General features: G+C 36.7%; 1 long non-coding RNA gene across 2 annotated transcripts in view; it reads left to right on the forward strand.

The window, feature by feature from the left end:
* LOC114055601 overlaps positions 1-4,496 on the forward strand; it is an 11,088-nt gene extending 6,592 nt beyond the window's left edge. For both annotated transcript variants that reach the window (XR_003570773.1, XR_003570775.1), the window contains one exon: positions 3,974-4,496. This is a non-coding gene — a long non-coding RNA (uncharacterized LOC114055601). The remainder of the gene's footprint in view (positions 1-3,973) is intronic.
* Positions 4,497-23,346: the final 18,850 nt, after the last annotated feature.

Below are 23,346 nucleotides of genomic sequence, written 5' to 3' on the forward strand. Positions count from 1 at the left end.
ATTTATATTGTGTGTGGCACTTTTATAGACTTTTATAAACCTTCACATAGTTTTATAAGTACTATAAGTTATAGGTCCCAAGATGGCTACGGGTGTCTTTTTAAGAACAGAGAAACATGACTGGCAAGAAGAAGGCGGAGTTTGTTACAGTAAACTATTACTCTGTTATCTGTTAATGTCCAATTATAAAGGTATTTGTAATAGATGTTTACAGCTGGACAGTGGTCTGTATCCAATTGTATGTTTCTTGTCACGAGACCCGGAGTTCGGATGCTATAAAACCTCTGAGCTATCCAAATAAAGCAGACATATTTGAGGTCTCATAGATCATGAATGTATGTCCAGGTGCCTCCCCGTCAAAATGAATTATTCTATGTTCTTTAGTCACCTCAAATAAGAACCCAAAGGCTTTGTCCACATATAGGGTTTGGTTCAGCTCGTAATATTTATCTCCCAGAGTTCTCACCATTCCTGTGCTTTAGGTCACACTAGGACAGATGACTTGGGTCATACAAAAGTCTAAGATGCTCCTGTGGGAGCGCACTTATAAAGTATTACAGTTACAACAGGGCATTTGGTCCACTGGGACCACACCAGTCTTAGTGCAAGTTGAAACACACTGGAAATATGTGCAATGAGTGTATTGGTCCTCAGCACCAACTACTGTGCTCTGCAGATCCACCCCTATTCCTCTGTTACTTGTTAATGTGGACATAGACCGGGCTGACAGTAATGAGTCGAAGTCTCCAGGCTCAGCATCTGAATGAATCCACAAAATGCAGACCAGATATTGTTATCATCTGAAAGTGAAGTGGATTTACTTCACTAATGTTTTAGAAGAACTTCCAGCCTATTTGTCAGAACGGGTCAAGCACCAAAATACTCAGTCGTTTAGCAGAGTTCATACAGGACCACAGAAATAATTTGGAAAAATTTTGCTACAGAGTTATACAGTTTTCAAGAGACTAATTTTCTTTTCTTACTTCTTTTTCTTGGAAATATTACACAGACTCTGTAAAACTATATAAAAAATAAAATTATAAAGTATAAATTTGCTCAACCCTCTAAACCAGACATTATTTATGCAGAGCATGGCTACAATCATTATGAAAAAATCAAATATTGACAGCATTTGAAATAAAAATGACTCATATTACCAGCAAGACTAATTGCTGGATTTGATGAATCTCCCATTTTTATAAGCCACAGAAATAGATTATTAGAAATCATGCATACTGCTGGTAAACATTTGAGATCGCATGCATTCAAGCCTCGTCCAAAAATGTCCATGCTTAGTGTTGCTTTTCAAAAAGAAGCAGCAGTGCTGAACATCTTACTATTTCACCTCTAAAGTTACTGGACTGTGTCACAGTAAGAGCAATCAATATTGGTTAATAGGCCAGATCTGTGTTATTAGTATTCTTTACAACCTTGACATACTTCATTTTATGTACAGATTGCCTATGAAAACTTGGGCTTATATCTTGTCTAGACAATGCCTTACATGGCCATTCAAATTAATAATGTGCCAGAATTATCCTATGCTTAATGCAGCTGTGCTCTGTATTGACTCTGAAAATTAAATTTACTTCATGGTGCCTATTGACAGCTGGGTCTCAAGCATATTTAATGGATTTGAATGGAGTTTGGGCTATGGCTTATGCCTCCAAGCAAAATGTTAATAGCTAATAATTTTCATTAAAAGTGAGAGTGTTTATCTATAAATGTTGCATTTCTCAGTATATGAAGTCAGCATAAAAAGAAGTTTAAGATCACCTTTCAGTTCACTCAAAGCACCCAAAAGAAATCAAGAGGAAAAAAAAATAACCTGTTTGCCATCTTTAAATGCAATTTGTTGGCTTATTAACAATGTATTTGCAAATATGTGTTAAGGGAATCCCATTTTAGTTGAGAAAAATAGCTTTAGTTCCGAGAAGGCAGAGACAATACCTCAAGTTGCACCTGAACATAATGAAAAACCTCATACATAATATATTTATTGACAGCCCTGAAAATTGAACTTCTTTATTTATTGACAGCCTGCACATAGCATAGGCAACGCAGGCTTCTTTCACTGCAAAACAAACATACTTTTTACCTGGACAGAAGAAACTACTTTTTCTGAAGGAAATAGAACTTATTCTCCATATCCAGTTGTTCTTTGGACTATCTATGAAATGTCAAGAAAAGTTGTAAGCCAGTTCCAATTCTGCTGGTCATTTTTCTGCTCTGGAATATGTTCTCAAGGGAAACAAACAAACAAATTACTCACTACTAATATGAGACTGATTTCTGCCACTAAATCTACAGTTGGGCAATTACACATCTAATTACTGGGTAGCCTCTTAGGCAAATAAACAACCATCTTCCTGTTTGTAATTAATAACAAAATTGATTGTTTTTGTTCTAGCAGCCACCAGTAAGCAGGTAAAATTGTAAATTTTTGCCTTCCCTCCATCCTCCAGTGAGAATTTCTTGCCATATATGCTTGGTAGTGTTCCAGAGCAAATGGCAGTATTTGCTTGAAGATGAAGGATACTTCCTGGTCTCCACTTAAGTCTGAAATTACCACTTTAAAAACAAACAAACAAAAAGTTTGAACATACTTGCTCTTTTTAAGCACAAGTAAAGAGTTTAAAGCATACTTTCTGATTTTCAAGTGATAAACCTTCTTGGACAATATGAAAACGAAAAAATATTAACAGTGGAAAATTGAAAAATGGGAGGATAGACCTCCATAACATCCGGCTGCAGGTCTGCAGTACATTTAGCACAAGACTGTGTGCTAAACTTAGAAAACAAGCAGCTTTGGAAGGACTGAACTGGGCTTTAGCAGAAATCAAGGCAGGCCTGAATTCCAGATAAAAGTTCTCTAGCAAAGTTTGTGAAGTCCATTAGCAGATACCCTGCCAGCTTAATTTACATGCAGCAAAACTGTTTCTATTCAGGACCTTCCAAAATGTTTTGTGTGCAGTGCAAGCCACCAAAAAACATATATTTCTCTTTTTTTGCTTTTTTTCCTCACTTTTTCCTCCAGACTCCAACATATGCAGTATAAAAGACTCTGATAAGACTGAGAGGAAAGAAGAAAACATATATATTACAGATGTAATATCCATACAGATATATAACAGAGAAATGTTATACACAGACACACATTCATATGTGCACATGTATATATATACAGACATACATAGGGATACGCATGCACACAAACTTACAGAATAATCCATAACCCAGAGAAATGAAACAGAAAAATATATTACAAATAGAAAACAAACATGACACCTGGCTCAGCTTCCTAGGAACTGTCAGAAACAACTGCAGTCTCTGAATCAAATCCCAGGCAGCAATAATTAAAAAAAAAAAAAGTCAACAAAAAAACACACAACAAAAAACCAAACCAAAGAAAACAAAGAAGCAAAAAAAATCTTTTGAAATATTATCAAAGTTCAGGTTATATTTTAGATAAAGATTAAGGATGGGCAGTGACATACAGGCCAACACACTGCTGAATTACAATTAAAAAGAAAGCAAGAAAGCATTATATTATCAGTTGGCATATCTTCCATAGAAGGAAAACCTTTGGTGATATTCCATGGTCTCAGATGAGACCTGTGCTGTGAAGCAAACGTACAAAGGCCTCACAAGTTACTTCAATTTTAACATTTTGTTCTTTAGGACGGTTCACCTTAGATTTCAAGAATCTTAGAGGTATTTATTTGAAAATGGCTTTTTAAAGACAAATTCCCAGAAGATTCTTTCTCTTAGACTTCCCACTGAATTTACTTCTGATGAGAAGAAGGGGTTTGCCTCCTCACAGAAGGGCATTATTTGTACTTTGAGAATCTTTTATATACCCCAAGATTTGAGAGATCTGATTGAATTTAAAAGCTTTTAAAGCCAGAATCCTATGACTGCAGCCCCACTTTCTGATGACACAAGCTGACTACAATTGTTTTTCCTTCTACAGCATTTTTCCTGCAAGAAACTGCAAGAATAGTGTGCCTCTCTCTGACAACAGTGCTTGGATATGTCTTTTATCTGCTTGTTTTGATTTTGACTCGTTTTGATTGCTGACAGTCCTGCTATGCATCTTGCCTTTTCAACAGTCTGCACAGATCCCAGCTTCATTCAGAAGTCCAGAGGGCACAATCCTATACCTCTCTTGTACTGAGGGGCATGATTTTAAACCTGAAATGTATGTTTTTTCCTTATATTAAACAAATCAAGAAACTATTGAGGTTGATCTTGATGGAAAAGAAGCAAATTTTAGCTCATGAAGATAAAAGTAAACGTCTTTCAAAACTTAAAGTGGAACACTGGTTGGACTATGTATTTTCATGTTGATAAAATGTTGATATTACTAATGATGCTTCTGAATGCCAAAATTTTCTCTTCCTGTGACTTGAAGCAAACAAAAGAACAAAGATTGTTTCAGATTGTTCAGTTACAATTTTTCATTCTTCAGATGAAACCCAGGAAACTCAGTTAGTCTTCCCAAACACAAAAGAAAGTCACCACTTTTCACACTATTATGCAATTACCTTTAGAAATGAATCAAACCTTTCAAAATTATCCCCATTAAGTTTTTACCAGTGCAAACGATGAATGAAGTGCGTTATACAAAAGTGAAAATGTGTTCCAAAAGAGTAGTTTAACAGCATATTCACACATCCGCCTCCCCCAAGTATCAGCAAGTTTTTTTCCTCCTTTCCTTTCTTATTCTTTCCCTTCTCTCTACTTTCTTTTCTTTTGTTGGGGAAAAAAAAAAAAAAAAAAAAAAGTGCCTGTATTTATTCTGGGTTTACCTGTGAGGAACTGGTAAAGCAGGATTAGACTCTCTGGATTACACACATTTGAATTTACAGGATTTGGGGGTCATATTTTTGGCTTATGGAAGTAAGCCTGATTTCTAAAGTTTACAAAATAGCCATACTCTGACACTCTGTGACTTGAAATTTCCATAGTATATATACTTTCAGAGTAGAGACAACTAAGACATTCCTTTTATGCTATTTTGCCTTTCCATAGCTACAGAAAACAATAGCTACAAACTTTTAATTAATTTCTATAATACGGGTCCTGATAACATCCACTCATGGGACATTTTTAATTTTGAAACAAAAGAAACTAAATAAAATAATTTCCTAATAACTGTAAAAGACTCCTGCTAGAATACATAATCTAATGAACTACTGGCAGCACTGAAAATTTTACTAATTGTGAGCAGGTTTTTCTTCCCAATACAAGCCAGTCACTAAGCTGTACAAAATAGTAAATACATAAATTGTATGCATATTTGACATGACACAGATTTCAATGGTTTGGGGGAGGACAACTGATGCTGTATGAAGCAGCACTTCTGAAAAACAGTGACTAGGACATGTGCTTGTAATTTGGATTTTCTAGTGAAGTGTGCCTTTATATCCCTTTAAATCCTCCTAAAAATTAAGTATATTGTTCATAATTTTACCTGCATTACTTTCAATCTCCAGATGGATTTTATTTGCATGAGTTCCCAGGAGGGCTTTGCTATAAAGAAGCCTTGCTGAACACATTACAGAACTAATCATTTCTTTAAACAGACATTTGTAAATAAAATAAAATGTCTATGCAATATATCAGATGTGAAAGGTTAGCCACTGTGCACAATAACAAAATAATTTAATCTTAAATAAATTACTTTGCCTTAATTAATTATGAGGTGAACTGAGCCTCAACTCCTAACATAGTTAAGGGAGAATACTCACACTTGTGCAAAAAGCAGATTGGAAAAAAATATGAGGCTGAAAAGCACTTTCCCTTCACTAACTAGTGCAAGCCTGAAGTTTCTGCAAGCAGGGGATGCTCTTAGAGCCAACTCTCAAGGCTGCTTTGTATCACTACATGACAGGAAAATGGCTATAAAAACTACAGAATGGACAATGATGTGATTTATTTGACCTTTAGATATGGTTCCCCATCAGGGAGTAAAGCCTTCAAAGGTAGTAAGGTGACATAATAAACAGGATTAAATCTCTAACTATTGGTAAGCATCTAGAGTGAAATTCAACAACACATTTGAGACCCCTTGTTTTTGAACAGTATCTGTAGCAGCCAGCACAGGTATGAGATTTACACTCTAACTTTTAAACTGATATGTATAGGAACAAAAGAACTGGAAAAAAAAAAATCTCCATATGGTATCTATTTTGATTATTTTCCACCCTGAAACTTTCTTTAGGAATCACTATCATGGCTGCCATTTGGAACTACAGTCACATCCTGTAAACAGGTTCACATGTGACTGTTGATACCTGAAGGGACTTCCAGTAAATCCTATGAGGTCTCAGAGAGGCAGAATTACTCATGTGCATAATTATCTGAGGGACAGATAATTATCTAATAGTAGTTTCTTTTAAAGCATTAGTTTATAATAGCGACAGTGTATCCCTTTTAGTGGAATATTATTGCACTTGGCCTAGTATGTGTTTTTTATCTTTTATCTCCTCAGGCCTGAGGGAGAGAGGGAAGGAGGAAGGAGAGGGCAGAAAAACAGTAAACCGGTGACTGCTCTTATCTTTGACATGCTGTGAATAGACAGGATATTAGACTAATACCCACAAAATCACAGATAAATGATTATCTTGTCTTGATTACTACTGCCCTTTAACAGGCTCCTCTTTTTAGCCAAAGACATTAGTTCTAATTTATTTGACACAAATTTTAAGGCCTTCTGCCAAGAGGAGAGCAAAAGCTTCATGAAAATGTTCTTAGCATAAATTTGGGACATCACTTGTAAAATAAGTCGATAAAAAGAAAGAAAGGTCTTCCTACTGAAACCACAGGATCTCCCAACTTAAAGCAGTTCTGGTTTATATATTTTACCATGTATTTATAATAAAGACTTAACTCACCTTTGATGTGAACTTCGTAGCAAAAGCTGAGGCTTAGAAACTGTCTATATTATTAGTAATTAATCATAAAGTACAGGAGAGCACACTCCATACCTTCATATGATTTATTTCCCTACAGAATAACCTTTAGGAACAAGAAGCCTTTCATTTTTTTTGCTCTTGTGTTTCTGTGCTAATTAATTTTCAAGAAGAGTCAACACTTTATTTCAGCTGCCAGGGAAATTATTTGTCTTGCTGTAGGGAAATGCATCACTGTTTTATGAACCTCATTCACTATTGGCGATGTTCCTAACAGCCTGGGATGTCGGTGAATAATGTCAGTGTTACTTTGTTACATCTGTTTTAAAAAGCATTTTTTTAATACTTTTTGGATCCATATTTGCTGAGTGATATGTGCCATTGCTTTCATGGTTACACAGGTTTAACTTGAGCAGTTTATTTGGCTTGAGTTTTGTTCACTTGGTCTTACCTTTTTGTTACTTCTAATGTCAAATACATAAAAAGCAAACGCAGAAAAATGTACATTTTAATTACCAAGGGTCCATGGGTTAGCAGGAAGGTATGTGCCCTGGATTCTCCAGTCCAGAAGTGGCTTTGCAGTTACAGCAGTTATTGTTTTCTTCTTCATTTTGGCTGATTTCCATTTTATGTCATTTCTAAATGGCTTTGTGTGTAATGAGGCTATTGTTCAGTAACATGAAGCCACATTTTCTCTTCTTCTGCCATAGATTTTTTGGGCCCTGGTACCTGGAGTCCTTCTCATGTTCAACCCACATCAAATTTCATCCTATACTTAAGGAAAAATTTGTGTTGGGAGAAACTCCAGCCAATCCACTCCCCTGTCCCAAACAGGGTTAACTTCAAGGTTAGATCATGTCAGTCTTGGGACCTGTCCAGATGAATTAAACTATCTCCAGTGTCTAGTTTTAGAAAAAAAAAAAAGTGGGACTTCTTCCAGAGACAGAGCTTAAGGACACATAGTGTCTACTTTAAGACAACTAATTCAATACAGTATGACTTCTGCATACCTACAGTCCTGAGTAGGACCAAATCAACAATAACAAGCACTTTAATGAATATGATCTGAAAATTTTGCAAGTACTTGAAACTAAAAGTCTAGAAGGAAAAGGGTGAACATTACTGTTTGAGTAAGAAGTTTTGAGTGGACTAGTTTATCATTTTTTAGGCATTCATTCAGAAGAAGCACTCATGAATATTCTCATCAAAGCAATCTTTTCTCCAGAAATGATAAAACATATTTCTACTCTAGCCTAATTCTGAAAAGACTCAGATGTCTGATTAAATTCAGGGATTGAGACTAGTTCCAATGAAATAATCCACCTAATAAAAATCCCTATGATACAAAGACGAAATTTATGTACCCATAAAGCTGGTGAATTGAAATTTCCAGTCATCTAATTGGAAGCTATCTGTGCTTAAGGAGTAAAACCTAACTGAAGAATTATTTAAAAAAAAAAAATCTGTTTAAGATTTAGCTCAAATATGTATGGGTAAGAAAGGCAATTTAGTACAAATGCTAACAATAACATTAACATTGAGACGTCATAGTTAATGACTGGAGTTTTCAAAGACAATTGTTCAACGGCTTTTTGCAATAGGAAGCAAGACGGTTTGGAATAATATTATTTATTTGGATTAAATACCACATAAGTGAAATTTGCCTGAAGTAAAATTACACTAAATTGAAAATAGAAGCTGAACTGTTTGACTTTAATAAATCTAAAGGTCAATTCCTAACTGAAGAATACAGAGGAAACATTCATCCGGTTTTTCGTAAGAGATTCTTTTTAGAAATTTGCCAGAATAGTCATAATAAGAAGTGTAATTAAGCAAACAGCCTTTTCAGAGATACATCTGTAATTGCCAACAATGAAGTGTCTTATTGTGGATTATACTTCATGTAATTTAAGAAAAACAACTGTAATTGTAAGTAAAGCTTATGGCATCATACCTCATGTTTGCACAGGTGTGATGTTTTATCAAACTGAAAGTTTTCTTTAACACAAGAATAGTGTAAAAATACCTTGCAACATTGCCAGAAGTAATTGAATGATTAACAAACAAGTGCATTCACCTGTTCAGAAACAGCTCTCCATGCTCTGCTTGCAGTGTCTTTGCTTCATCACTTAAACCAAAGTGCTTTGAGTATGGAGGTAATTTTAAGGCTTTTGTACTTGGCTGGCTCGTCAGTTTTGTATTATGGACAAATTACTGCTACTGGGTCCCAAGTACGTGCATGGCCCGTGAAGCAAATATCCCACATTGTTTACTTAAGTATCAGTGTTTCTGGATGAGGAGAACTGTTCCTGTTGAAGGAACTGATGCTGACTGCACTCAGGGACCCAGCTAGTGGCTGAGAGCAGCAGCCACTGGCGGTGTCTAATACACAGAGGGGCTACTACCAGTCTCCATTGTCTGGGAACTGCCAGACAGAAGAAGGGGGCAGCAGCTCAGGAGATGTTTCCAAACAGTTACAGCTCTTCTCTGTGCTTATTGGTGTGGGTTGAAACTAGTAAAATGCTGGTCTAGGGGGAAAAGGGCTTAGCCATCGTACAAACACTCAGTCACATCCCATTTATCCCGGTACACAGAACCCACTTAGTCCTTAGTAGTCTCTCCTTCCACACTCAACTTCACAGTTCATGATACACCTCGTGGAAGGAATACCTCACTGACAGCCTTCCATCTTGCATGTAATTGTGTACACCACCTCCTCTCCGTTTGTCATCACAGAAGTTCCCTGGACAGCTACAACTTCAGTGGGAAAGCATTTGTATAGTTTTTGCTGCCTCTGGGTCATGGTATAGACCAGTTTTGAGTTTCTGGTCTCATCTACAGTGGAAGAGCCTAGAGACATAACAGGGCATCTAAAATATGGTCTTTATCTATCTATATTAGCAGCAAAGGAGCAAAGGACTTTATTTTTTGAATCTCATTCAGTGGCCAGTGCTGAAGCAACATGTATTGTTTTTTTTTAGTTTTCAAAATACAGTAATAGTGACAATTAGAGTAACTGTTCTTACATTGGGAAATTTTTGTGAGACCTCAGCCTTGAGTTGGTTGGAAGTAAGTCAACTGTTCCACAAAGGTAAAATAATATATCCTAAGGAAATACATGCTCCTCATTTCCAGAAATAAAATTTGAAGTTCAATACTTAAAATTATTTCCAGAAAAAAAATTATAAACTACTAAATAAGCAGTCCAGCAATACCGATTCTTGCCTTCCAGTGATTAAACTGTTGGTTGTACCTGATCTATGGCACTAAATCCAAATTTGTAAACCCCTGAAGTAAATGGTGGTATTTTTCTTTTGTCTTTATTTTGTGTGCAAACTTCAGGTCAGGTTCTCAGCTACTGCACTTTTGCTCCTTTTCCCTCAATACAGATTTACTGTTGATGCTGTTTTATGACTGTGTCCCTATTTAAAAATGTGTTTTCAAAGGGATTTTCTTGCTTTATATTTTTTTTAACTTAGGGGGAGAAAGAGTTGAAGACTATTCTGATATTTTGTTACTTGTGTCTGTCTTTTCTTCTATCTTTAAAAATACATTTTTTTAAATTTTGTGAATTTCATATCTTAATTATTATTAATAAACAAAGATTTAGCAAGATAAATAACTGCTATGTACTAATACTTACACATGCATAAGTATACAGACAGAGGAATAAGTATTTGCAGCCTTCCAATCTGTTACCTCTTTGCTTTCTGAGTACCACTACACCAAGCTTAGATTAATTCCAAGAAGAGGTGCAAGTACAATGAGAAAAAGCGGTAGATCTAGTAGGGTTGTGTATTTGAGGGACTCCTTTTGTTGGTGTTACAGCAGAACTGAACTGGTCATGGAAAATTATGAAAGACTAAATTATTTACTACTTTTCATTTTAAATTACTTTTCTACTGATATTTTATCTATGAGTCCAAATCACAGATTAAGAACCAAATTATGTACAAACACAAAACATTTCTGGTTTTGCCACAAAATGTTTACAAGGACATTCCCTTTGCCCGTGCTTGAACTGACACCTAAACTTTCAATATTAAAGGCCAAGTCTATTTTGATCTTTCGAGAATCATTTTTGTGAACAACATCTGGTACATGGTTAAAGCTGACCAAAAAAAAAAAAGATTAATTCATAGCATCACATTCCTTTTAATATGTTGATTGTATGCTTGCACCTAGTTGGACAGTTAAATCTAATAATCATCTTTCACCCCCTCCTGAGAACTCCTGAAGCACCAGCCTGTTGACATGGATGATCTGAATCTATCATATTGTAAGGGTGGTGTCAACTCCGAATGTTAGAGTGAGACAATAACAGCATCGAAGATTTCATTACTTCAGCCCATTTTTTCCATGTTCTCAACATAGCTTTAAAGGAATTTAAGGAAACTTAGTGGGGCCCTGAATTTAACATGCAGTCTGTGTTCCTAAACTTGGAGAGTCTCTCTTGGTGGGAAAAGGAGGCGAGAAACTGGAAACTACCTACAAAAATGTTAATAAAATTGTGGAAAGAAATAATTTGTTGTGCATGTGTTGTTGTATGTTCTTTTAAAATATTTTAATAACAACTAATTGGCCAGTTAAATTAATATGGGTATATGGAGCCAAAAATTTCAGGCATGTGAAAATAAGCAGTTTAACTACATCATGCTGAAATGAAGAAAGAGCAACTTGCTGCACACCACAAACTATGCAAGTGCCAAAAGTAACATAGTGTGTGCTTAAAAGGAACATGTATAAAGGATCATAAACAGTAATTAAAAAAATGTACAGTCTACACTGTTCTATTTCAAGATTAGGTTAATTGAATGTGAAATGCTACTTTAAGGGGGGGAAAAAGTGATAGATTAAGACTCACAAATCCTGAAGATAAGTGAGTTAAGGAATACTGGTATAACTGTAAAATAAATTTGACCCAAGAGCATGCAGATAATCATAATCTCCTTTATCTTCTGGACTTTGGGGTTTAGTGCTTTATTTTTTATTTTACTGTCTGGTTTTAAAGATTTACATATTTGCCACAGAACAATATCTTAAACATGTCTGAATAAAATTATGAGTTAGAGGAATTCAGTCATGATAGGCCTTGTATTGAAAAACCTGCCATAACAAATTTTAATTCATAATTGTTATTGAATAGCAAAGACAGATTTAATTATCTCCATTATTGACCTGTTCTAAGTAAGTACTTTATGTTATAAATCCACACATTATTGCCAAAGAGCAGGCTGAATGCATAAATTCTCTGCCAGTTCTCTCAGCAGGTTCTTTATGCCACAGGAAAACTTCTAAAGGAATAAAACATGTCCAGCTTCCTCCAGTTCACCCAGCTATAATGCAGACACAGATTTGTCAGGGATATGGACAAATAAAATAAAATTATTATGTGGAGATTCACAAGAGTTAAATAAGTCAAAGCCTGAAATATTGTATAAGCCCAATTAAAATTTCAATGGGAAAAAGGGATTTTGATTGGTTGTGGCATCGGACATCAATTACAACAGAAATCCTTCAGCAGAACGGCCATTCACACCCATCTGTTCCACAGTCATCTAAAGGAGTGATGACACTGTGTGAAAACAGGTAAAATTTTTTTGTGTGTGTTGTTGTTGTTGTTGTTGGTTTTGGGTTTTTTTGCTGGAGGAAAGAAAAGAGGGATATAATAGCAACGATGACCTTGGTACAGGACATTTCCTGGGGAATTGATGACCGCCGTGGACCATCAACTCTCCCAGCTAGTCATTAATCCCCAGGAAGTGCCTTGTGTCTGCCTTGTTATTGCTTAATTCAATTATTTGTGGTTGTGGCATATATTCTGTGAATATTTTATTGCTCAATCTGCTCTCCATCTTACCTCTGCTCCTCTTAAAGTCCATCTCACCAGTGCAGATTGGCTCAGCTCAAGAGCACCTCACATTTACCAGAACAGACTACAGTTAGCACATTTCTGTGTGCCTGCTATTTCATTAAGATATCATAGCTGGAATAGAGTAATAAAAAGTGTACTTTTCTATTTATCTTAGGAATTTCATACATTGTTATGTAGGTGGAATCAGGTTTTATTGGGCATACACGTTGCATATATACAAGCACCATAACAAAACCAATTGATCCTGCTACTTGAAATGACATCATTATGCTGAGGTTTTTAGGCATGCCAGAATGGAAGGGTGCTAAAATAAAGCTAAAAAATGGGATGGTGTGATTCCTTTTTGTTAGTTTAGTGGTTTTTTTCTCCTGGCTTATATCACTCTGTTGTGCTGCACCCTCTGAATGAGAAACAAGAACCAAAGTGTTTCACCATCAGCCTCGTTGTTGTCTTCAGTACTGTGACTAAATGTTTATTCCTGTCCTTTTTTCTAGTAGTGGGACTGTTCTGTGGGGAACTACAAAAATAAGGGAGCTGGATTTTAACCTGCAGAAAAAACAAGGCTAGTTTTAAGCCTTGCAGTCCGCTTCACCAAACAGCCAAACAAATAGTTGTACCAGCATTAAGGAGGGACTTGTGTGGACCCAGAAAGGAGTGGTGAGGAGTAAGAATGGCTTAACCAGCCTGCCATGGAAAGAAACACTCCCCTAATTACAGTCTGAGAGTTACATTCTCTTCTACTCTAAAGGCCTTCACAGTGCTTTGACTGTTTGAAGGAGACATTAAACAAGTCTAAGTATAATCTATGTTTATGTTACTACTAACATGGGGCATTAGGACATTTCTGAATCAGCTGAAAAGCATAGGTATAAAAATGAAAATTGTTAGACAACGTCATCATCACTCAATCACAGCACATGCAAGGAGCTCCATGGGATTAGATGGGATGTATGTGAGAGTGTCAAGAGTTGGACAACATGACTGCAAAACACTGTGCCATCTTTCAAATCTCATGGTAACCAGGCAAGGTTAATCAGAACTAGAATAAAGTTCCAGTAAGAAAGCTGACAAGAACCCTGTGGAGTTCAAGAGGAGTGAATGCAAAGCCTTGCATCTGCTACAGAGTAACTGCCCGCACCCCTACAGGTGGAGGGCCGACTGTCTGGCAAACAGCTCTGTAGGAAAGAATCTGAAGGTCACAGGGAGTAGCAAGTTGGACATGAGTCAGCAGTGCAGCAACAAGGAAGAAGTGTCCTGGGCTGTATTACAAAGATAATCTATCCCTCCCTGCTATTTTGATGCTTGTGGAGACTGCATCTGGAATGCTTTGCCCAGTTTTGGTCTCCCCAGTACAGTAAAAATATTGACTTACTTGAGCTTATCTAGTGAAGGAACTAAAATTGCTTAGAGCTGGAGCATGGGACATCTGAGGAGAGGCTGAGAGAACTGGGTTTATTCAGTCTGGAGAAGAGAAGGCCAAAGGGAGATTCTATTGGTGTTTCCAAAGGCCCTGATAAGGGTATGAGCATAAAGGAGACAGAAAGTTTTCAGACATGCACCCTGACATTCCAAAGGCCACTGATACAAGTTTAAACATGGGAAATTCTGATGAGATATAGAGATAATTATTTGGGGAAGAGGAGGGTGGGGCAGTATGGGGAGTGACAGGGCAGAGGGAGTCAAATATACTGGCCTTCTGGCCAGAAAAGTTATGCAGAATCCATCCTTGTAGGTGTTCAAGACTTGACAGGGTAAGACCCTGACTAATCTTTATCAAATTAGACCTGCTCTAAGTAGCAGTTTGACTATATGACTGCAAGTGGTTCCTCTTAACTTAAATTATTCAATGAGTCTATGATTTCAAAGCCATGTTTGAAATAACAAAAGGACAACATTTCAAGTGCAGGTACCTAAATCATGTGGATATAACTTCGTAATATCACTGGGGCTAGTGTATCTCTTCCCCTTTGTTCACTAAGAGGCCATCCCCAGGGAGAAAAATCTTGACTTATAAAATTTCCATTAAGTTCTATGTTATCAACAGTTAAACATTCATGTTAACACACTTTAATATCTTAAGGAAAACTACTCTTATATAGCCAATAATTGAACATACTGCCTATATTGTTGGCATGCCACATACTCTAAGATGGTAAAAGTTTTATATTTGCACTTAGCCTCCAGAATCATGAGATTTAAACTAAGATTTTTTTGGAAATGTGTTGGAAATTTGGTATCAATGGTATCATTGTCACACAAAAGAAAAAGCAGGATTTATTTGCTCGGAAGTAACATTGCTTTGCTTCAAGACTGAATAATGTTAGAGCACCTCCTTCCTTGAGATCCTTTGAAATAGTGCCTAACATACTTTTTTTCTTGTATTTTATTGCTACAGGCAACCCTAGTGATGGTCTCTACCCCTCCCACACAACCTTTCATGTTCAGAAGAGCCGGCGAACTACCTGCAAGTCTCATCAGAAATTTTGTAAACTCCGTGCAGATTTATGGATGCAACCCGAATCTTTCTCATAACTTGATGAGTGATGGGTCCAAGGACGACTGTCTGACCCATTCCATTTGATGCAACTAAACAGAGAGACACCACAGGGATTTCAGTTTTTCATTAATATCACTAAAGAGGCCAGGAATCTGAAGTATAAGATTGGAACTGAGAAGATTTATACTTTGGTCACAACTCTGTAACTGATTTGTATCTGAATTCTTTCAACTCACTGTGCATTACTCAGTTCCCTAGCTTGAAAAAATAGGGAAACTTTTAAGCTATATATCCACTTTTAAGCTATACACACTTTTCTTTTTTTCCATTTTTTTAATGTTTTTATTGTTTATAGACAACGAGCAGGACAGACACACATATGAAGATGCTTTTTTCAGAAGCAATTTGTGATTTCATTTCTCAAAGTGTTTAAAAATAAAATATAAATGTGTAAGTCAGTATAAAGTTTTAGACACAGACAGACACATACACGCACAAATGAAATAGTTCCTAAATTCTTAAATGCTGCACTCCTTTGATAGCATAACCATAGTTAATGTTGTGTCAGGGTTTCCACTATAAACCCTCTCTTTTATAACTATGCAATAAAATTTTACCCCAGGCATGAAGTACCAGGTCTCAGCACAGCGGCTGACATTTTTATATGTACACGTTTTCACACACATAAAAAAAGTAAAATCTGTTTAGCTACTTTAATACATGTGAGTCTAACTAATATAAAAAAAGTTTAAGATACCTTTCAGTTGAAGATATATAAGGCACATACACACACACATACACATACACATTGTATAACTCCAAACAGCTTGTCCTTGTTACTGAAAGGGTGCTGGACAATACAGAATCTTTGACTAGAAAACATGCATTTATTACTTATATCTAAGGAAAAAAAAATGTATATGACCAGATATTTTATTGTAAGTTCCTTTGTTCAAGTAAATATGAGCCCTCACACGTGGCTGTACCTCCCACGCCACCAGCATTCCCCTCACCCCTGACATGATACACTTCATTAAACACAGAGTGCTTTGTTGCATTAGAGGGTTTAAAAGAAGTGGAAAGGTAGGCTCCTTGCACTTCCTCTGAGAAATGAACATTGACTTCCTCTGAAGAAAATGTAAATGGATTTGCTTAATTGGACTTAGGGCACTGGAGCAATTAATAATAGATTGTGTCATAGTAAGGGCTTTGTTTATATTTAAAGCAATAAATTACAAGTATTAAGTTTATATTTATTCCAAGTTAAACTCATTTGTAATTGACATGTTACTTAGCCCAAGGCTTTTAAGATCTTTTAGTATAATTAAATTAATAGAGAATTATAGATCACTGCATGATAAACAAACAGCATGGACTTTATTATGACAGATATACAGAGACTAGGCCATGTAAGTAGATCATTATTATTGGTTTTACCTTCAGCAAAAATTCAACTGAAATAGCAACAGAGATTCAGTGTATACAGTGGTAAGTGCAAAGATGGCTTCTAATAAATTTTCTTTTCCTTTACTAACTGGATGGCTAAAAAACATATTTATCAGTGTGAGAGAATCAAGCTTTCCTATCCCATCACTCCATCATTATATTTCTTCTGTTCTCATACCAAATGCTTTGCATTATGTTTTTGAAGAGGTCTCCATGCAAGGAGTCACTTCGGAAATTTTTGATTTTCAAAGGATCCTTCTAGTCTTTTGTCCGCTCTCCCCCCCAGTAAGGTTAAGTACACCACTTCCAACAGATCTTTGTTGAAGCAGTAAATGAAGCCTCTAACTGCTGTCATAGCAAACAGTGATGAAGATCCCACACTTGACTTAGTGACTTATTTTGACATCTAATAATCCCAGGGCTTGATATCTAACTAAAAACACTTGGCAAATAGAGTCTGTTTACTCCTATTTACTGTGGCCATGGAGAAAAGACAATTCTGTTTCTCTTCCAGCAGTCTCTTAAGGCTGGTATGAGTCAAACATACTCCCTGTTCTTTTCTGTGTATTACTCACATCACAGAGCAGAATTCTCAGCCTGTCTGTACAGGATCTGCTTTTCAGATCTACGACTGTTCTCTTTTCTCTCCTGCAGAGTCTCCCACTCCTCTGTCGAATGCCCCACACAGGACTCCTCCTGAACTCTTACAAATACTGAGCAGAGCAGAAAGCAATACTGTATGTTTATTCGCTTTGCTCCTTTTAATCTTCCCAGGATAGTGCTTATCTTTTCCTCAACAGCATGACATTATTGACTTGTGTTCCACTTGTGATCCACTAATACCTTTAAATCCCTGTCTATTGGCCTGTTGCTCAGCCAGTTTTTCTAGATCCTGAATTTGTTTCTCTGATTAGGCCCATCTATCTGCACTGTTTCACTTGTGCCTCTTGAACTGCATTTTGGTTTTCTTCAGACCATGCTTTCAATCTGTCAAGATCCTTTTGAAATGAAATCCCATCCATTAGTATAATGCAATGCCTTCCATCTCAGCATCACCTACAGATTTAATTACTACTCCCTTTCCATCATTCGGGTCCTTAATGAAAACAAAAAAGAGTGCTGAATCCTGACAGTTACATGCAGAATCAGACTCAGTACTTCTCAGTAAAAAATATTACTTATCAATTATTTTCCTATTTGTTTTACACTATCCTAAAGTACACTTAATAAGAGACTGTTTCCTTGGAGGAATATCATGAGATACAGTATCAGAGTTAAGATTCTAGTAACTCTAAAGTCAAGATATATATGACATTTTCTTCTTCTACTCTGTCCACAATGTTTCTTTGTCATAGAATAAAATTACATGTGCTTGACATGATTTGTACCTAGATAACCCATGTTGACTGCTACTCATCTCCTTGGTTTCTTGCAAATAAACGTTTTCATTTTTTATTTCAGTAGGGTGTTTTTAAGTTGAACAGTCCAAAACTCTCTACTTTTCTTACCCCTATTTTTAAGTTACGTACTATGATTCTTCTTTTTCCTATTTTCCATACCACATCCACCCTTGCAGTTTCTCAAAACTAAATGCAACAACACCAAAAGCAATGGTTTTGATTCTCCAAATAAATCCCGAGACGTGTCAGGACCAGTATATTTTTAAAAAGTGTTATTCTCTGATCTACTCCTTCTCTATGCCTTCTGAATTAACCAAATTACTCTTTTCAGTCCCACAGCTGACCTCTTTCCCCTCTGCTACCATGGACATCATGATGTTCTCTCAACTTCTCTTTCAAATTCATTAGAAGACTAGAAATTAATAGCCTCCAAAATCTTTCTGCTGTAAATGGAGTTCATGCTGACTGTTTATAGTATTAGAATAGATCTGTTTTGGGATATTTTACCTTTGAAAGTATTTGTCACTACACTTTGTAGATCAAAAGGAGACAAAGGAATAATATTTTCAGTTTTTGCCTTACACATTCCCTTGGCTCCACGGTAAAGCAAGGAATTCACAAATCTTTCTGCCAATGTCTTTATGCCCAAGAGTTAAAAATATATGCTATTTCATCCTCTAGTTCCTCGTAGGCCTTTCTCATTTCCAGCTTGTCTCACTTTTTGTAAATTAAAGCCATTGCATTCCACATTGAACTAAAATCCATTTCTTGTTTACTAATTCTATTATTGCATACTAATGTGTGTATGTGTAATTATATAGATATAGACATATATGTTGATTTGTAAATATAGTTTTACCTATATATATTTATTACCGTATGTATTTATATAAATCCTTTTGTTGTCCTCTTTTTCTTTCCTAAATTCTACTTGGTACAGCTTGTCCCATATTAATAATTCTTTATTGTATCTTTCTGCTCTGGCTGTCGGTTTAATTATTCTGAGGTCTGTATTATTCACTGAGTGATGTGAGTACATCATCATTTTCTGAACTAGTCCCAGAGATCCTCTTTTCTGGTACTTGCTGCCCCAAGAAATAATCATTCAAGGAGCAGAAAATGACCTTTCTATGTCGGTGCTCTTTCTGTTTAGCTAATTGATTCCAAATAACAGAAATCACATAATTTTACTCTTTTTTATCAGTCTTATTTGTCCATCTCAAAATGTAGGGTTGGAGTTTTTTTAATTCAAAAGGTGGCTAGTTGTACATTTGCGCTCATACAAATCTTTTTTGGGGTCTTCACTGGTCATATTTTTTAACTCAGACCCACTGAAATGTTATAATTTTTTTATATATGTATATATAAATGTTATATGTTTATTATATTATTTTATGTTATATTTTAGAGATCTGTGACTTAGAATGTTATTTCTATTTGATTTCGAACTAGGTATTATTGATTTTTGTCATTGATATTTGTCATCTACTATAGTATAATAAGGTCTTCCCTTCTCAGGTGTTATGGCAACCTGAGTTTGAAATTTTCTGTATTGGAAAACTGACCTTTTATTTGAGGGTGTTTGTTTATATTGAAAGACTCTGAATTAGAAAACTACTTTAAATGCATAATCACTCTTTATTTGAAATTTATTGGCAGTGGGGGAGTCAAATATCAGAGTTACAATCTTCTTATTTTACTGTGAGAAGATGCTAAGCAAGCAGGTAAAGCTTTACCAGCAAAAGTGGGAAAAGAAAGACTTGGAATTAAAAAGAGTTATCCTTGTAGATTTATTAGTTCTACTCATCATATTGCACATCCATGTGTGCTTTTAATTTTCTTACGCATCGTAGCTTTCCTGCACATGAGGGTCTCTAAATAAGAGAATAAGCACCCTCCTTTGGGATACACTTCTGTCATTCCAGCATAGATTGTTGTCACATGAAATAATTTCATCTAGTGAAATTCACAATGAAATTACAGATGAAATTAATTACTTTATGCATGCCGTAGACATCAGTGTAAATTAAATAACTTCTGAATAAAAAGAAATCTAACTTTTCTAAAAGGCAGATTCGATAATAGCAAGTTGCTCTTGTCATGTGGTCAGAAACAAAGAATGGGGTTTTTAACTTGCTCAATCCCAAAGTTTTTTAATTGCTTTACCTGAAATGCTTAAATCACTTACATTATTGAGATATACTCCAGGCAATCCTTTGCTTTCATATTAAGAGTGTTGATAACTCATATGAATATCAGTCTAGAGGGTTTTTTCGCACTGGAACCTCTTTAAAAGACAAGCACTAATTCCCTGGTTTTTAATTTTACAAACAGCCATACTATAAATTTTTCAGCCAGCCAACAATTCCCATCTCTTTTAGGACCTAAATCATTAGCTTTGACTGGTATCTTTCACTTATAAGTGCTTATAAGTGCTTAAAAGCACCCTGTGGCTCATTTGTTTCCTAAATATGCATTTAATGCTTTATTTTGGTTTATCAAGTTTGAAAATTGTAATCTAAATGACTTTGCTAACCTCATCTTGTGATAACTGTTATCTTTTGGGCTTACTAGAATTAGACTAGGAAGGAAAAAACCTGTCTCAGATATTGCTGTGTGATAAATACTGACCTGTCTTAACTCTCTAATTGTGACTGGTAACTGTGTAAATCAGCGTCATAACTGAAACTAATTTCCAGGGAGAATTCTGGTCCCTTCAAAGATAATGAAAGCTTTGCCCTTTTTTATTTCTTGTGGATAACAGCGGCTCGTTCTGACTCTCTGACTCTCAGACATAACTGTCTTCTTCAAAAAATGACCAAGACCATCCACTGTGTCTTCATACTCATAATGATCTTGTGTGAAGCCAGGTTCTGACATCATCTGGTAACATGCAGAGCATGGACTGAATTTTTGTAAAAGTCTTTGACAGCTTCAGGAATGTCTTCTTTTTACTATGTTGGAGTAACCTGAGAAATGCTGCATAACTTGCTTTAGGGATCTATGACTTAAAGAGCTGATTATCATCCTTGGCTTCATTCTCACTAAATTATTGTAGTGGGTTTCTGTGGCTGGGTTTTGGTAACAGGGGAGCTAAAGGGGTGGCTTCTGTTAGAAGCTGCTAGAAGCTTCCCCTGTCCCGTGGAGCCAGTGCCAGCCGGCTCCAGGATGGACTTCCTGCCGCTGGCCAAGGCCAAGTCAATCAGGAGTAACAGTAACACCTCTGTGATAACGTATTTAAGAACAGAAAGCTATTCCGCAGAGAGAATTCCAACCAGGGAAGAGTGGAGTGAGAACAAGGGAACAACAATGCAGACACCAAGGTCAGTGCAGAAGGAGGGGCAGGAGGTGCTCCAGGTGCCAGAGCTGAGGCCCCGCAGCCCGTGGTGCAGACCATGGTGGGGCAGCTGTGCCCCTGCAGCCCATGGGGGACCATCGGGGTGCAGAGACCCCCCTGCAGCCCATGGAGGAGCCCATGCTGGAGCAGGTGGATATCTGAGGGAGGCTGTGAGCCCGTGGGAGGCCCAAGATGGAGCGGGGTCCTGCGGCCTGTGGAGAAAGGAGCCCATGCTGGAGCAGGCTTTTCCTGGGTGGGACTTGAGGTCCCTGTGGGGGACACACAATGGTAACAACTCGTTTGTGAAGGACTGCACCCCATGGAGGAGTGACCCCCAGGACAGTAGTTTCAGAAGAACTACTGCCTGAGTGATGGATTCATGCTGGACAGGTCCGTCAAAGACTGTCTCCTGTGGGAGGGACTCCATGGGAGCAGGGGAAGGACTCCTCACCCTGAGCAGTGTCAGAAACAACTGACCATAAATCCCTTTCCCTGCCTCCCTGCACTGCTGGGGAGGAGGAGGGAGAACATGGAAGGAAGGAGGGGTGGGGGAAAGGTGTTTTTAAGGTTATTCTACTTCTCTCTTTTGTTCTGATCGTGTTTGTAATAAATTCAATTAATATCACCTCTCTGAGTCTCTTTTGCCTGTGATGGTGATAAGTAAGTGACTTCTCCCAGCTCTTATGTCAACTCATGAATCCTTAGCTGTTGTTTTTGTATTCTCCTCTATCCGGTTGCAGTGGGGAGTGAGAGAGTGGCTGTAGTGAGTACCTGGCATTTGGCCAGGGTCAACCCACTACAATTATCTATAAGATTTTGATATAAGCGAGGGTGGGAAAAAGCTTCAGCTGTGAAGTCATACATCACTGCGTCCAAATGGAAAGATTCGCATTCATGCAAAATCCCATGTGAAACATTGCAAGATTCCAATAGACTACAGAAGTCGAGCTCTCATTCTTACACTGAAATGTTGCTATATTCAATTTTGTATTAATATTTTCTCACTAATGTGTTTACTGAAAAGATATTTTTAAAGGCCAGCAGAGAACATACAGCATGCTTTGCCAAAGTGTTACCAGTATGCTTCTGACTCCATCTTGCAGTAATTCAGTTTTCTAAATAATTCCAGTTGTTGTACTCTTTGGAGCAAAACCCTGCAGAGAACAATGGAGTTGATTGTTTTGTTGACTGCAATTGTTTTATGTGTGGGTTGTTTCTCAAACCTCAGTGTTGGGCAGGATAAGGAGTGGTTCGGAGAAACCCCTCTAATGAATGGGTAACAGATGACTGTAAACCACAGGTATTAGACCTTTTCAGCATGGAGCTTTAGTGACTCAAAATGTTAAATCAGAGACAGAAGAAAAACTGTGAACACATCCTAAAAGCTCAATGAATTCATTGTCTCAAATTAGGTAATTTGTGGCCAACCTCAGTTTGGATTTTTAACATTTTTGGAAACGTGAATGAGTTTGCAATGCACAATAACTAAACAATCTAATACCAAATGTACTTTTTGCAAAATATCTAAATGGCTATGGGACTTTTCCATAGCAGAGAGTCTCAGGGTATGCAGTGATGATTGCAATATTTGCAGGTTTTTGACTATCATTCCATGCAGCAAAAAGTATTTGATAAAACAATAAAAAATAATTAAAAGAAGGAGGGACATATTGCAATTAAAAAAGGTCTTAAATACATTTGCTCCCATTCACAGCTGTGTTCAACCTACCCTTTTTGCTTGGTTTGCATACAGCATCTCCTGACTGCTGTAACAATTCCTCATTTGCTAAAGTATTTAATGAATTTCATGCAGTTCAGCATGAACACAGAAGAGCTAATCTAAATATAGTTCTAAGAAAGAAGGTATCTTCTCT

Source organism: Empidonax traillii, unplaced genomic scaffold (assembly GCF_003031625.1).
Source record: "Empidonax traillii isolate 1590-97213 ecotype Southwest subspecies unplaced genomic scaffold, ASM303162v1 scaffold61:size1379657, whole genome shotgun sequence".
Taxonomy (NCBI): Eukaryota; Metazoa; Chordata; class Aves; order Passeriformes; family Tyrannidae; genus Empidonax; species Empidonax traillii.